Here is a 15,109-nt window from a genome sequence, read left to right on the forward strand (position 1 = left end):
TCCCTCGCATGTTCCCCCATGGTCCTCGGGTTTGAGTGGTTTGGGGAGATGATTCACCCTCACATAATGGACTAAACGTCTCCTGGACCTATCATGGTCTACGAGCGTGCCACGTAAATGTCTTCGTTCCGCTGCCCTGATGATTGGGGTCTCATAGAAGGGGGCGGGGGAGATGGGACTTCCTGACCTCTTTCTCAGTTCCCTCTGAGTACCATGATTTTGCCCCCGTCTTCAGTAAGGTCCAGTGCGACGTCCTACCTCCACTCCTGAACATACGACAAATGCAGCCATTGAACTTTACTGGTGCTCCTCTTTCTAGCAGGCAGATTGTATAACATTTCAATACACCGAAAGAGATGAAATATAGGAAAAATCACACTTCTAGACGAATCATTAGCTGCCTGGAATATATCCGTCCTTCTTCATCTCCTGTGGGCGTCTGTTTCTTCTTCGTGGGCATAGAAGGGTGAGTGCCCTCTGAGACCGTGCATTGATTCGAGGTTTGAACCAGTTCACAATTAAAAACAAATACCACTTCCTAGCTCTGTCTCTTGCTTTCTCGAACCAGTACAGTTGGTGCTACAGTGTTTTTCCAAACCTGGACTTAGTAAGAAACGCCTATCATCTCGCTGTAGGATACGATTTTCCGCTTCTACCCTTTTGAGGGCGATGAATGGAAGACTGCCTTTAAGACACCTTGTTGGGCAATTCGAATACCTGGTGGATGCCCTTCGGTCTAACAAACGCTCCGCCTGCTTCAGGCCCTTGTAAATGTATGTCACAGAAGTTTTCCTCAACGTGTTTGTTTTTGTTTACATTGATGACATTCTCATTTATTCCAAGGACCTCCATGAACACAAGAGACATGTCCGTCTTGTCTTACAGAGACTACTGGAGAATAAGCTGTTTGTGAAAGCCGAGAAGTGCGAATTTCATCAACCTTCAGTCACCTTTTTGGGGTTTGTGCTCGAGGGCGGCCAGGTAAAACCTTCAGAGGACAAGATCAAAGCAGTCTTAGACTGGCCAGTTCCTGAGAACCGAAAACAGTTACAGAGGTTTTTAGGGTTTGCTAATTTCTATCGTCGATTCATTAGGAACTACAGTAAAACCGCCCTTCCATTAACCTCTCTGACTTCCATTAAACGAACTTTTCAGTGGACTCCCGAGGCTCAAGCAGCATTTGAGAAACTAAAATCCTTGTTTTCCAGAGCACCTGTACTTATTCAACCTGATCCGGCAAAACAGTTCATCCTAGAGGTGGATGCTTCAGATTCCGGTGTTGGAGCTGTTCTCTCCCAGAGGCTCGACTCAGATCAAAGAATACATCCATGTGCTTTCTTCTCCCGTAGGCTCTCTTCTGCTGAACAGAACTATGACGTGGGTGACCGAGAGCTCCTGGCTATTAAGCTGGCGTTTCTGAAGAATGGAGGCATTGGCTGGAGGGAGCTGAGCACCCGGTTCTTGTGTGGACAGACCACAAAAACCTGGCTTACATCCAGTCAACTAAACAGGCTAATCCTTGCCAGTCCAGGTGGTCAATCTTCTTCTCACGATTCAATCTAATCATTTACTACAGACCCGGATCCAAGAACGTGAAGCCCGATTCTCTCTCTCGTCTCTACTCCGTCGATCATCCAAAGACACCTGAACCTGTCCTCCCAGCTTCATGTACCGTAGGAGTGGTCAACTGGGAGATAACGGATCTCATCAACTCAGCCCTAGCCACTGAACCAGATCCAGATACCGGTCCGTCTAACCGTACATATGTCCCATCTTCTGTCAGGTCCCGTCTTATCCAGTGGATGCATGCCGCCAAATTCTCCGCTCATCCAGGAGTGAGTAGGACAGTTGCTCTCATCTCCAGGTGCTTCTGGTGGCCCACTCTCCACAGAGACGTAAAGGAGTATGTGTTGGCTTGAACACATGTGCCCGTAGCAAAGCCTCACACCAACCTCCTTCAGGCCTGCTTCAACCACTTCCTGTTCCCTCGCGTCCATGGTCCCATATCGCCATTGATTTCGTCACCGGTCTCCCTGTCTCTCGAGGTATGTCCACCATACTAACCATTGTTGACCGTTTCTCGAAATCCTGCCATCTAGTTCCCCTCAGAAAACTTCCCACGGCCTTCCAGACAGCTCAGCTGCTAATTAAACATGTTTTCCGGCTTCATGGCATTCCCCAGGAAATCCTCTCGGACAGAGGTCCCCAATTCATCTCTCAGGTATGGAAGGCTTTCTGTTCTGCTCTCGGTTGCAAACCATCTCTCACTTCAGGTTACCACCCTCAATCGAATGGCCAGACCGAACGCATGAACCAGCAACTGGAATCCACCCTCCGCTGTCTTACATCTAATAACCCCGTGGATTGGAGTCAATATCTCCCGTGGATAGAATATGCCCATAACTCTCTCCGTTCTGCATCCACTGGACAGTCTCCATTCCAGGTCAGTCTCGGATACCAACCACCTCTTTTCCCCGCAGATGAGAGAGAGATATCGGTGCTGTCCGTCAACCAACACATCCGTCGCTGCCAGAGGATTTGGAGGGAGACCATCGCCTCACTCAACCAGTCATCCGTGTCAGTTAAACGTTTCGCCGACGCCAAGCAACGTCCCGCCCCACAGTATGCTGAAGGCCAGGAAGTGTGGCTCTCCACTCGAGACATCCCCCTCAAGGGGATGTCTCGAAAACTCTCCCCGAGATTTATTGGACCCTTCAAGATCTCACGAGTCATCAACCCCTCAGCTGTTCGTCTCCAGTTACCTCAGTCCCTCCGAATCCACCCTACTTTCCACGTCTCCCAGATCAAGCCTGTTTCTTCGAGCCCTCTGTGCCCACCGTCCGACTCCCCACCACCCGCCCTGGAGGTCGATGGCCATCCGGCCTTCACAGTGCGCCGCATTGTAGACTCCCGTCTACGAGGTCGCGGATGGCAGTACCTCATCGACTGGGAGGGCTATGGACCGGAGGATCGTCAGTGGGTCCCTGGCTCGTACATCCTCGACCCTGCGCTCATCGAGGAGTACGAGCGTTCCTGCCCATCTACCTCTTCCGGACCGCCAAGGGGCGGTCGTTGAGGGGGGGAAAATCCCATCTTTCTCCAGCAGAGTCCGCCGTGGATCCTCTGAGGGAGCCTCCTGCACAGCTGCAGCTCATCTAGATCATCAGAGGATCCACTATATAAGCTGTCTTCAGACCTTGCCTCAACGCCGCAGTGTTGTTCCAGTTGGTCAGCGCTAAAGCCTAGATCTTTTTTGTATTTCCATGACTTTGAATCCAGGTTGGATTCTAACCACTGTCTCTGTGTTTCCAGGAAACCCGTGCCTCCTCTGTGAAAGCTCAGGAAGAGCTAACCTGCCGAGCCGACCCTCAGAGCCAAACCCTGAAGATTCTCAGAGAACCTCCAAGCAGCACTGGACTAGAGCTGGGAAACCTAAGCCAAGGTCTGCTCAAGCTAGACGTGAGACGCTGAAGCAGCAAACGGACTCTGCTGATAAACTCTTCTCCAGAACCAACAGTGACTCTCCCAAAGTAAACCTCAAGAACCCTCAAGGTACAATCAGTGAACCTGTGGAAATCAAACCCTGTCAGCAGTCTCTAACTGTGCTGTCTCCCTCGCAGACTCCGGTGAACCAGCACCCAGACCAGAACCTGAATCAGTACATTCTGTGTGTAGTGCTTTAATAAACTGTTAAACTTTCCATCCTTGTGTCAGTGGTGTTCTGCATAACTGGGTCTCCATTTGAGAACCCATCATGACAATTCTAGTCTTCACAGGATCGCTGATTGAAATTTACCAACCACCAATCATACAACAAAGCACCCAACACAGCCAGGTCCCAATATTTTCTCATAACATCTCAAACTATCAGCAATTTAAAAACAGTTGTTCGTACCAATCAATTCACTTCTTAACCATCTACACATGCACATGCTGACACCAGTACAGATCAGTGCAATGGGTTCATGGAGTTTTTTACCAACCAGGGGTGGCTTCAGTCTGGTTCAACTTCACTGCTACTTCCTCTAAAATCAGTCACCACATTAAACACATTTTCTGTCTTCTAAAGCATCTCTTAGAGAGAGGTGGAGAAAATCATATAGTGCAGGAGACCATCCATATGCCTACAATATTAAGCATATAGTCAACTGATCACAGCAATCCTGAGCCAGTAACTCTAATCTGGTCAGGTTCCCCCAGCTCCTAAAAGAGCTGGGAGAACCTATTCCCCCCATTTGAAAAAGCCCTCATTCGACCACAAATTTTTGCTCATCACAGACCCCCCTCAAACCTGCCGTTTCTGTTCGAAGTCCTACAAGAAGTTGTTGTAGGCCAACTCAAAAATCGGCATCACATTCTTAATATATACCAACAAAGTTCAGTCTGGTTTTCAAGCAGCAGAGAGCATGGACATAGCCCTCGTCCACATCATGAATGATCTACTTATGACTGCAGACCAGGGTTCACCATCTCTCCTCCTCCTACTATACGTTGTGGATTACAACATCCAGCTCCAGCATCTCTAGTCTGGGTTTGGACTGCCTGGGATCTGTCACAGTCTTGGTTTGTTAGTTCCTGTTTTCTTGGTTTTCCATTTGTTGTCCTCTGCTGCCCTCTTGTGTCCTCTTTCCCTAGCTCTGTTTTCTGTTCTGCCCTCACCTGTTTTCAATCCCCTCGTTAGCCCTCTCTTTGTTTCTGTCCCCTTTAAAAGCCTCCCTCTTCAGTTCCTGTTTGCTGGATCCTCGTCTAACGTCTGTCTGCTTTCCTCGTCTCTCCCTGGCTCCTAGAGATTTGGTTTTCCCCTGATGTCTCCTTGGTTCTGGTGTGTTTGTTATTTTCTGTTGGATTTTTGATTCCTGCCTCAGTTCCTGTGAACATCATTAAACCCATCTAAATTCACCTCTGCCTACCTGCTTCTGCATTTGAGTCCTACAATCAAACACCAAATCCTGACAGGATCCCCCATTAGCCCCAATTACAATGTCCTTTTGAAACCATGCAAAGAATGGTCAGAGCATGTTAACCAAGATAAGTGTTGAGTGTAAATGGAATACAACTGAACTGGACGTTCCAGACACAAATGAACCTCTCTAAATCAAGCATTAGTGCAACAGTAGGACTCAGCACGGTTCAGTTTTGGCAGAACAAGTCATCTTGTATTTACAGACAGCTAACATATTGTTTAGGTCAGTGGGAATAAAGTAGTTTTAATATGTTTTAAGTGAGAAAGTCCACCTGAAAACTTAATCATTCCAGTCAGTTCATCCAGATTACCATCCTGCCTTCTAATATTAGTTCTGTCGGAGCCACTCAGACCCCCACATAAGGATATGTACCTGTATATAAAACCTGCGCCCTATAATCTGGTGCGCTTTATGTGTGTGTTAAATACAGTAATGGCACACATAACTGAGACTGCGCCTTTTAGTGCGGTGCGCGTTATGGTCGTGAAAATACAATAAAGTGAATTTTAAATAAAACTGATTATTTCTATAATACGTTTAATTATGACACAATCAATTAGCAAAGCTTAAAGCCTATTTTGCACCAGTATTAACTATAGCTATTGCTGGTCATAGAACAAACAAGATCATCTGTTGATGGAGGACTCCAATAACCTGCAAAGAAAGAGCATACATTTAACAAACTAATTGAAAGATTTCCCTAATGATATTTGTCAAAGAAGACTAAGAAGTAACATTTTAAGACAAATCTCTAAATGTGAAAGGGACATTTTCACTGCAGAGATGAATCATACCACTGCGGGTGTGAGCAAAGGAAATGATTAACTGACCTTCATCTTGCTCTGTAATTCTCTGGGTTCACATTTGCGTAATCAGTATTTTCCTCTGCATGATGAGGCCTCTCTGTGAAAACCGTGAAACAAATACATTGAAAACATAAATTAACGTCCAATAGAAACTCCTGAAAATGTATTTATTATCTAATAATTTTTAATTGTTTCCATTTCAGTTAAATTAAAGCTTAGGGTTTATCTGAATTTAAAATATTTTGGGTTTTAATCTCAGCTATTTATAATCCATCTTCTTAATCAACTGCAGCTCGATATTAAAATATATACTTTACCTCCTCCAGTGGCTCTGCAGGTTTGGATCGTCTCATAGACTGAAGTGGTCGCTAGAAAATAAGAAAATATATTTCCATTAAAGAAGCTCATGGTTATGATATAAATTTATTTTTTTATGTTGCACAGCATAACCAGAATATTCCTTGATCGATTGTGACAGAATGATGAAATTCAGCACAGCAAAGATTTGACTGTTCTTTAAGATAATACCAGAGTCCTTTAACTCTGGTATTATCTGTTTTTTATAAGACGTAAGCAATTCAGTTTATAAGATTTAAAGCTTAATATAAAATAATTTATTTCTGAAATAGTCAATATAAAGGAAGATTTGACTCAAGCTAATCATATTTAGGAATAATACTGATGTTATTCTGAGACCAACCGTGTTGCAAAGAGATTTAAATATGATTTTCCATCTGATTCATTTCATAAATGGTGCTGGAGCTCTGATTGCTGCTTCCTGACTGGAATAACCTGAAAATGCTAGTGTGAAATAAATTTGCAGATGAATAAAAAGATTAGGAGTAAAAGTTCAAGATGAGAAAAAAAAAAAAAAAAAACTGACCTGATGCAGCATCGATCTGTGGAGGATAAAAAAAGAAACATTCATATAAACGTTATATTCATTTACATCAATTTCAAATTGAATACATCAATCGTTGGCTAAATAATAATGTATTTAAACATAAGAAGCAATCTAACATGGAATGAGAAGAAAAATATCTCACCATTGGGGTGTCTACAGCGCCACAGCAAGGCCAAAATGATAATTACAATGATTCCACTAACTGATCCCACAATCAGCAGCACAGGAAATAGAGGATTATAAGGGCTGGATGACGGTCCTGGAAATAAAACATTACGAAGAATTTAATGATTTTATCATCAGATCCAATAAAAATATTTAAATAAATTACTTTAAGCAGAAACATAGACATACATCTGCAGAACATCTACAAAAAATCCGGTATTAGGATCAATAAGTTAAAGTATAGACAAAAACATATTAATAATGTTAGTTGTTAGTGACAAGGGAGCCAAACTCAGTTATTAAGTTTTGTGAAAATTTTTACCTAAAATCAGGTTGCCTGAAATAGATTTAATTCTTTAGATATTAAACAATATTCATCTGTTTTTTTTTTTTTTTTGTTTTTTTTTGTAATAAGTCCAGCCTAAGATATATGTACATATATGTACATCATCTTTGTTGTGTTTTTGCCAAAGCCCTTTTTTAAAGGTCAAATCTGTTACCTTGTCCAGTTGTCCAACCTCCCCCTGCAGCAAACAGCTGCTTAGTTTAGTTTGGCTTCAGCCTCTTAGATCAAAACAAACCTGACTTACCAGATACTGACAGGATGATTGATTCACTCCACTCTGTTGAAGAATACCAGTCATCTCTGCTTCTACACTGACATGTGTATTTTCCACTGCTGGACTCAGAAACAATAAAAGTCCAGTCTTTACTGGGTGTGCTGTGTATAACAGAACCAGATCTCCTCTATTCATACGTCCACTCAGTGCTTTCTCCTCCCTGGACCTCACATGTCAGAGTGATCATCTCACCACTGAACATCTGAGAGCAGTTTGGTTTTTGAATCACAACAACCTTGTTGGAAACTGTTTACATCAAATTTGAACAAAATTAGCCAAATTAGTTGAGAAGATTTGATTTAGTAGATTTAGTTGCTCATAGTTTTCTTTAACAAACTCACAGGTTATAACAACATTGATCCAAGAGCTTGGATGTTTGTTGAAGTCTGTGTTTCCTCTCACTCCATAACAACTGTAGATTCCTCCTTGTCTCACAGCGATTTCTCTGTTTTCCTCATTATTTGTTCTGACTTCAACTCCAGGGGTGTTTGAGGTCTTTCTATACCATCTGTACCTCCATCCAGTAGAGGGCTCCACAGTGCAGCTCATTGTCACACTTCCCCCTACTGGAATGGTTGATGGACCTGCTGTGAGTTTGGCTCTGGGTTCATGTGCTGATATGATAAACAGAAAAGAAGTTGATTTTATACAAAAAACATAAAAAATTAATACTGAAATATGATTTCATTGTTATAAAAATATTAAAGAATAAAATTATTATAATTCATTATTTTTCAAAATAGGTAACATGAATTAGTGAGGTAGTTTGTTATTGTTTTATACATTATAAAAAGTAAATTTTTAGTTGTCAGGGTTTGGTTGAGGTTTGAGGACCCAGACGCAGAGGCAGAGAGGCTGAGTAGATTTTTTGCAGTTTAATGGGAAAAAACAGTAAACAAAGGCAGGAATCCAAAAAACCAACTAATAACGTAAACCCAACCAGAACCATGGAGACATCAGGGGAAAATAATCATGAGGAGCCAGGGAGAGACAAGGTAGGACGAAAACAGCCGCTCTGTTTGAAATCCTGGGCTGCATCCTCCAAGTACGCGGTCTACGTAGACTGGATCCTTCGAAGTCCGTGAAAATAAGAGTTTTGGCTGTGAATTCGAACAGGTCTACCCTTCAGCGGGTTTTACCGCCATATGCTCTGTTGCTTAGCAACCGTGAAAGTTGACACACAAAGCAGGAAAAAAATGAAAACTGAAGTTTTGAAAACTGTTTTTTTTTTTTTTATAAAGTGAACAAAGACTACACTCACAAGAATCCAGAGTGGAATATAGGTGTCAACCACCGGAAGCAGGAACAAATAAAATAAAATGTAATGATAGAAACCTTAGTCAGTTAAATAACCTGCTGCTGTCATTTTGCACATCTCTGATGTTGCTGCTATTTTCAAATATCCATTACTGTAGAAATGTCCATAGCTGGATATTGGTTATTTATTCTCCAGTTTTATATTGTTAAAACACTTTACATAATTGTATTGAACATATTTTGACTTTTCCCTATGATGCTATTCTTATACATTTTTCTAAGGTCCACATTTGTGTAAATTTGCCCATTGTGGGACAATAAAGGGATTTTCTATTCTATGAAAAGGGGAGAAATATATAAGTAAATCTAAACAATGTATACAGCTGCAAAATCTCTAATATTCAACAACAAAAAAATATTAGTTAAGCATAATGTGCAAAACAGCAAAAAAAAAAAAATGTTTACTCCTATCCTATTATAGTCCCCGCACTGCAGATATATTAGAATCTGTCCTTAAATTACAGCCAAACTCATTTACACAGTAACAGATAAAAACCTTTAGATAAATCAAACATTACCGCAGCTTATCTGACTCAATAACCATTAAAACAACAATTTTCCTTCATTTCAGACGTAACAATTCACAGACTTGTATCATATTAAACTGAACTTCCAATTTTCACTACTGTTTGTGAGCAATTCACGGCTTGCTTGGTCTCGCAATGAATCCTGGGTAAACCAAGGATACCGAGGATACATCCGACCCGTCCTTCAAATCGGGCAAAAAGAAGGACGCATTTTAAGGTTGCATAACGAGGACTCTTGGAATCCGACCAGACCTCCGCGCCGCGCTATGACATAATCGTCCTTCGAATCTGGCCTTCTAAGGACGCAGCCCAGGATTTTAAACAGAGCAAGCATTGAGATCCAGCAACGACAAGGAACCAACAAAGAGTGACAGCAGAGGGAGAGAATATGTAGCTGACTGAGACAAAGGCAGGGCTAACGAGCTGACGAGGAGCAGGTGTGAGAGGAGACAACGAGGAAGCCAAGGGGAAAGGAACACACACAAGAGGGAAAAATAGGACAACGCAGAAAAACCTTAGAACTAACATAAATCTAGAAATTACAACAAAATAGGAATTACACCAATAAAACTAGAAAAGAAGGAGCAAAGTAAAGCACAACAGAACCAAGACCATGACATTAGTTCTTAATAATTCCTTTATTTCTCATGTTAAACTTGATTATATTCCTACAGACAACCAAGAGCCATTCCTTTTTTTTCTGTTATTTTTCTGAACTAATAATAATAATAATAATAATTATTATTATTATTATTATTATTATTATTATAAATTAAGTTGTGTTTTTAAATACTGGATCTTACCTGAAACAATCATGTAGATAGTATTACTCCACTTAGGTAGATGTGAGTTCCTTCTGTAACCACAACACTTATATTCACCACTGTAATCTGTATAGTCAAGATTAAATGTGTAGCTTTTTGAACTGTTGATGTCATGTTCTCCACCATTCCATATTATTCTGTAATCCCAGTCAGTTTCTTTTCCTTCATTCATGTCACAGATGAAAGTAACAGACTCTCCTCTATAAAATGTCGACCAGTTGGGCTGAATTGTCAGCACAGCATCTACAGGAGAAGCAGCATTTAGTTCACATCTGTTCTGGTTTATAATAGATATTAACAACTAAAATTAAAATCATGAAAAAAGAAAAAATACAGAGTATAGTTATGATAAAGATTTAAAGCTGAAGTCACCTTGAGTTAGTCCGCAGCAGAGGAGAGTGTTCAACACTGGAAAAGAGTTGAAAGTTGATAATAGTTTAAAACTTAAAGAGATTCAGTTTAGTAAAATCATTTTCCCACCATGAAACCTTTAAATTACTCTGTTGTAAGCTTGATAAATGCAAATATGCTAATAAAGTTAACATTGAAATATTTTTTCTGATCAGAATAGGACAACTTTTAATTTAGATGTTTTAATGTCTGATAAGTTCAAACTCCACTTTAGAAACTCCACTTCTGGACTCTGTGTCTGACTGTAGAAAATGTAGAGACGTCCTCCACCGCTACTAAATATTCACAGATGGACGGTGAGGCTGAGCCTAAAGGTACAGCTCTATATTCAGAGATCAGTTTACTTTCCTACCCTGATCTACTGTCATGAAATCTGGATCATGACCAGCAGAACAAAATCCAGATCAAAGCAGCTGAAATGAGTTCTCTCCACATGGTGGCCAGGCCCTCCCTTACAGATAAAGTGAGGAGCTCTGCAGCTATGGTGGCTTGGACTTCTGTTTCAGATGCCCTCTGGACGTCTCCCTCAGGAGGTGTTCCAGGCATGTTATACCAGGAGGAGACCCAGGACACCCTGGAGGGACGATGTTTCTTGATTGGCCCTGAAACGCCTCAGGTTTCCCTCAGAGGAGCTGAAGGTGTCTGATAGAGGGAAGTCTGCCCCACCACCAGGTCTCAGATAAGTGGAAGACGCTGAGTACAAGAACACTTTCATTGCTCCACATTAGCGCTACTGGATCTAAAAATATGTGATAAAATCTGGTAATACTGAAATAAAGTATGACTATTAAATATTTAAAGCACTAAGGAGACGACCACAGCAGGAAAATCAGTGAAAGAAAAGTTCTTTAGATATTTCTTTAAACAACGTGGAGAAGTTAGAGCAAGTTTTAAAAAGGACAGCATGACCAAATAATGTTCTTCTTTTTTCAGAATTTTCTCTTCATTTAAATCCTTTCTACAAAGAAAGGGATCTACTTACACATTAAGCACCGCAGACTGAATAAGGTGTTCTCCATCCTGATCTTAAGGCAAAATGATGGGTTGTTCTGCTTTGGTCAAATATTGTTCCTTTCACATCAAGCTGCAAATGCAGTCTGTAGGAAAATGCAGATGTCTGAAATAGGAGCAAAGTTTTTACCTCAGCTTGAGATCAGAATACATTTTTATAACACTGACATCACTGCACTGAGTTCCTGTTTTCATGTTTCTTGACAAAGGAAAAAAAAAAGTTTGTGCCTCTGTCACTGAGGATATTTTGGTGACAGATTAAGAGCACACTTTGGTTCTATTTCAATATAGCAATATAGACTTAGATCAGTACATCTTTTTATAAAAATTGACATCACTGCATCAGGTTCCTGTTTTGATGTTTTTTATTAACTGGCAAAATGATCAGATAATTAAAGTGACTTCTGTTTGCATTTCAATTTTCTAATAATTATACATCAACTAATAAATATATGCAGAGCAGTGCTGCAGGACCCAAACAAAGAAACTGATAGAAAATGACCACCTACCAGAGAAATGAAGAAAGAGCGATCTAACTGGGAAACAAAGGGTTAAACTTAACCAAAAGCTTCACAATAAGGTGAAAATACTGACAATCACACAGAACAGAACCTTGTATGGGACCCTGGTCAGAGACAGAGCTGTAAAAAAACAAAATTGAATTAGAAACAGAACCAAAGTGACCAACAGAAAAGTATTAAGCACATACCATAATAACCTAAAAGGTTGATGGGCAGCAATGATTGTTTGTCACTGAGGCAACTAACACTTTCAGCATCGGACCAGGAAACTTCAAAACCTCCTGCTTTCATAGCAAAGAGTCAATGTGCTGCTGGTAAGTTAATGAAGACATTTTTTTCCATTCCTTCGTGCAAACAGTAGCTTAAAGCAAGTTTAGTATATTAATAGAAATATTTACATTTTTTTGCTCTACCCAGCAACTTCATGCCTTCATATTTGACATATACTGTAGGACATGTGTGAGAAGCTTCTGGCAAGCAGAGTTTAAAATTCCCCTTTTCATCTAAAAGAAACTAATGGGTGAGAATGATCTCATGTCTCAAATATAAATAAAGCCTTAGTGAGAAAAAGCAGGATATCATGTGTTAGTCGTTCAAGAGAACCGTAAAAAGGCTTAAATTGGAGACAACCAGACTTTCTCTCAGTTTTTTTAAAGACGTTTCATTACCTATGAAGTGTTTAGTTTTCTTAAGAGAAGCATTAAAAATGCTCTTAAAAAGTGAAAAAAATGTGTCAGGCTGTGAGACACAAAGAAGGAGAGAGTTTTTTTTCATTTCAATTTTCTTGTGAATATTATGTCTCATACTTTTTAAATTCTACTTTATTGTATGTTCCAATGCTGAATATTTGTCTTTCTCAGCATTGTTTCTGTTGATAAATTTGCTTGAGTGTGTGGTTTTCAACTTGGACCTCTCTGTGATACCAAAGAAAGAAATAATGAGGTAAATAAAATAAAATAATCTGTAAATGTTTGGTTAAATCAATTTACTGATAATCTCCCACAATCTGCCCTGCTACCAGAAAACAAATTGTTTCTGTTTCTCTTTGTTTAGTTTTTAAAGGGCCATCAAAGCTACTTCAGACAATGGAGGGATCAGAAAGACCTCTCAGTATTCAGAAATGTTACAGCCACATCCTTTATCCATCTTTTTCTAACATATATCAATACAATTAATGCGATTTAAAAGGGTGACCGGAGGGTGTACTCCAATTACAGAGATATTACACTCCTCAGCCTCCCCGGTAAGGTCTACTCCAGGGTGCTGGTGAGGAGGATTCGGCCTATAGTAGAACTTCGGGTCCAGGAGAAACATGTGCAACAATGTGCATTTTTTCCGGCACACTGGACCAGCTCTATACCCTTCATTGGGTGCCCGAGGGTTCGTGGGTGTTCACCTTACCAGTCCAGATGTGTTTTGTGGATCTGGAGATGGCTTTCGACATGTCCATCGTGGTGCCCTGTGGGGGGTGTTCCGGGAGTATGGGGTTCAGGGCCCTCTGTTAAGGGCTGTCCGCTCTCTGTATGACTGCAGCAGAAGCTTGGTATGCATTGCCGGCCAGGGTTTGGTTGAGGTTTCGAGGACCCAAAAGCAGAGGCAGGGAGGCAGAGGTGAGTCCCTTTAGTTTTAATGTAGGGTTCACAGGTAACAGCATCAGGAATTAAAAAAAATGCAAGAAAACCCAGAACCATAGAGACATCAGAGAAGACATGCACTAGAAGCCAGGGAAAGATGGGGAAAGATGAACCATCACAGAGGAACTGCACAGGGAGAGTATTTATGACTGACTGAACAAAGACAAAACTAACAAGCAGATAGGGAGCAGGTGTGAACAGGGGATTCAAGAAAGCAGCTAGGGAAAAGGGGACCAACACAAGAGGACAACAAAGAAAGACCTAAGAACTTAAATAGATCCAGAAAACACAACAAAATAGGAATTAAACCAAATAAAAACATGAATCAATGTGAAATTGAAAACTCAAAGAAAACTTAACATAACCAAAACCACGACAGTACCTTCCACGTAAGGGCAGATTCCAAATTCCCTAAAATGTTCAAAAACAAAAAAAACAACCCCCCCAGGGTGGGCGGAGGTGGAACCAAGAAGGGCACGAAACAAAAAAAAGTCCAAAACACAGAGAGTCTATGGAGGCCGGCCGTGAGGCCGGAGATGACGAAGGAGGGCCTCTGGAGGATGACTGAGAGGATGGCGTCTCTACAGCAGGAACTTTGGAGTATGGCTCTCTGCAGCAGGAACCTTGGAGGATGGCGTCTCTGCAGCAGGGACCTTGGGGCACCCGACTGGGGCACTGAAAGCAAGGTGGGGGCCACCCACTGGGGCACTGGGAACAGAACAGGGAGGCAGAGGTGAGTCCCTTTACTTATGATGTAGTGTTCACAGGTAACAGCATCAGGAATAAAAAAAAATGCAACAAAACCCAGAACCATAGAGACATCAGGGAAGACATGCACTAGAAGCCAGGAAAGATGGGGAAAGACGAACCATCACTGAGGAACTGCACAGGGAGAGGATTTATGACTGACTGAACAAAGACAGAACTAACAAGCAGATAGGTAGCAGGTGTGGACAGAGGATTCCAGAAAGGAGCTAGGGAAAAGGGGACCAACACAAGAGGACAACTAAGAAAGTCCTAAGAACTTAAATAGATCCAGAAAACACAACAAAATAGGAATTAAACCAAAGAAAAACATGAATCAATGTGAAACTGAAAACTCAAAGAAAACTTAACGTAACCAAAACCACGACAGTACCTTCCACGTGACGGCAGATTCCAAATTCCCTAAAATGTTCAAAAACAAAAAAAAACAACCCACCCGGGGTGGGCGGAGGTGGAACCAGGAAGGGCACGAAACAAAAAAAAGTCCAAAACACAAAGAGTCTCTGGAGGCCGTCCGTGAGGCCGGAGATGACGAAGGAGGGCCTCTGGAGGATGACTGAGAGGTTGGCGTCTCTATAGCAGGAACTTTGGAGGATGGCTCTCTGCAGCAGGAACCTTGGAGGACGGCATCTCTGCAGCA

General features: G+C 41.4%; 2 long non-coding RNA genes across 2 annotated transcripts; both read right to left on the reverse strand.

Moving 5' to 3' along the window:
* Positions 1-6,097: 6,097 nt before the first annotated feature.
* On the reverse strand, positions 6,098-7,581 carry LOC119778937. Its single transcript, XR_005280151.1, has 5 exons — positions 7,430-7,581; positions 6,817-6,933; positions 6,654-6,669; positions 6,471-6,562; positions 6,098-6,138 (listed from the first exon to the last, which is right to left on the reverse strand). It is a non-coding gene; the product is annotated as an uncharacterized LOC119778937 (long non-coding RNA).
* A 2,685-nt stretch (positions 7,582-10,266) lies between these two features.
* On the reverse strand, positions 10,267-11,657 carry LOC119778936. The gene is made up of 3 exons (XR_005280150.1): positions 11,521-11,657; positions 10,500-10,535; positions 10,267-10,370 (listed from the first exon to the last, which is right to left on the reverse strand). It is a non-coding gene; the product is annotated as an uncharacterized LOC119778936 (long non-coding RNA).
* Positions 11,658-15,109: the final 3,452 nt, after the last annotated feature.

The sequence above is a fragment of the Cyprinodon tularosa genome, unplaced genomic scaffold (genome assembly GCF_016077235.1).
Source record: "Cyprinodon tularosa strain WSP-4 unplaced genomic scaffold, ASM1607723v1 ctg1401, whole genome shotgun sequence".
NCBI classification, from domain to species: domain Eukaryota; kingdom Metazoa; phylum Chordata; class Actinopteri; order Cyprinodontiformes; family Cyprinodontidae; genus Cyprinodon; species Cyprinodon tularosa.